This window comes from Condylura cristata, unplaced genomic scaffold (assembly GCF_000260355.1).
Source record: "Condylura cristata isolate star-nosed mole 26May11 unplaced genomic scaffold, ConCri1.0 scaffold00006, whole genome shotgun sequence".
Lineage (NCBI taxonomy): Eukaryota > Metazoa > Chordata > Mammalia > Eulipotyphla > Talpidae > Condylura > Condylura cristata.
The window spans coordinates 932,634-934,024 of NW_004567107.1; the positions used below are offsets into that span (position 1 = coordinate 932,634).

The 1,391-nt window shown below is 73.6% G+C and overlaps 1 protein-coding gene across 1 annotated transcript in view; it reads right to left on the minus strand.

Moving 5' to 3' along the window:
- The window catches only part of OLFM1 (olfactomedin 1), a 25,478-nt gene that overhangs the window by 20,592 nt on the left and 3,495 nt on the right, over window positions 1-1,391 (minus strand). The window lies entirely within an intron of this gene.

Genomic DNA, 1,391 nt, shown 5'->3' on the forward strand with positions numbered 1-1,391 from the left:
ATGCCGCCCGCGGCCGCCCACACGGCAGCCACGGCCCATGTGCTCCCGGTGCCCGCAGAGCGGGGTCCGGCCCCTGCCTGCCCCCGCGGGCGCCGCCCTTTCTAGAACCGCCCGCAGGAGACATCTGCACACCAGGAGGGAGGAAGCGGCGAGCTCAGCCTGGGCAGGCCGGCAGGGCGCTGCCCTGCACCTGGGGTGTGGCCACGCCGGAGGCTCCCGTGAGCCCCAGGGCAGCCCTCTGGGCACCCCTCTGTCCTGCCACCAGCATAAGAGCCCTTGGCCTGGGGCACACGGCCCCTGGCTGGGTGGCGAGTGAAGGGACGTCTGGTGGGTCAGCAGGTGGGCGAGTGCCCATCATCCCCAGGTCAGCGGGCCCCTCCCTGCCCACACTCCGGCCCTGTCCGCACAGCAGCCTGGGCTCACCCGTTCTGCCCACGTCCAAGAGGTGACCAGGCTGGCCAGTCCCTGAGGCAGAAGGCCCACAGGCCTGCACTGGCCCTTGGGCAGTGGCTCAGGGTGCTGCCCGCCGGGGCTGAGAGCGCGGCCACCTCACCCTAGGACCTCGTCTCGCCAGCCCGACCACAGAGACTCCGGGCGCCGCCCGCTGCCTGGCGCGGCCCCCTCCCCACCGGCCTGCCTGGCCCCTGCCCCGGCTCTCTGCGGCCGGCCGGGACCTCGGGTCCAGAGCTCCAGCCCCGCCCGGAGCGTTCTCCGGCCCCCGGGGCTCCCCCATCTGCACGTGGACCCCACAGCAGCGCCACACATGACTAGGGCCTCGGTCTCCCCAGGGCCAGCGACAGCGAGGTCGGGACATACGCGCGGGCTGACCGGCCGGCTGGGCCCCAGCGCGGCGCACAGGGAGAGCCCAGGAGCAGCAGGGCCGGTCCGGCTTCCAGAGCCCCCTGCAAGCCACTTGCTCTTCACAAAGACGGGCCCCAGGCTGTGAGGGTAAGCGCCTTCCTCAAGGTCGCCAGACGGTGCCAGCTGGGGCTGGCTAGATGAGGGCAGCGGGCAGGTGGGCACTGCACAGGCGCAGGCAAGTGGCCACCCAGGTGGCTGACCGCGGGAGCCCCAGGCCGCCCCTCTCCCGGCAGAGGATGCAGCACTGGGGGCCGCCGGGGCGGCTGGGGCAAAGGGCTCTCAGGGGCCTGATTTTACTGGGAGCCACAGAACCAGGCCGCGGGGCGTCCTGTGGGGGCCGCGTCCACGCCGTGGGCCTGGCGCCTAGCAGCCCATCGCTCACTTGCTGCCGTTTGGTGAGTGGCTCGCGGTGGAGCCGGGGGGAGGCAGAGGGGCGCCAGGTGTCCCCTGCCTCCTGCAGCGGCGCCCGCCAATCCCAGGGGAGGGCCCCGGGACACAGCTGACCGGCCTGGGCCTGACACCCGGTGCGC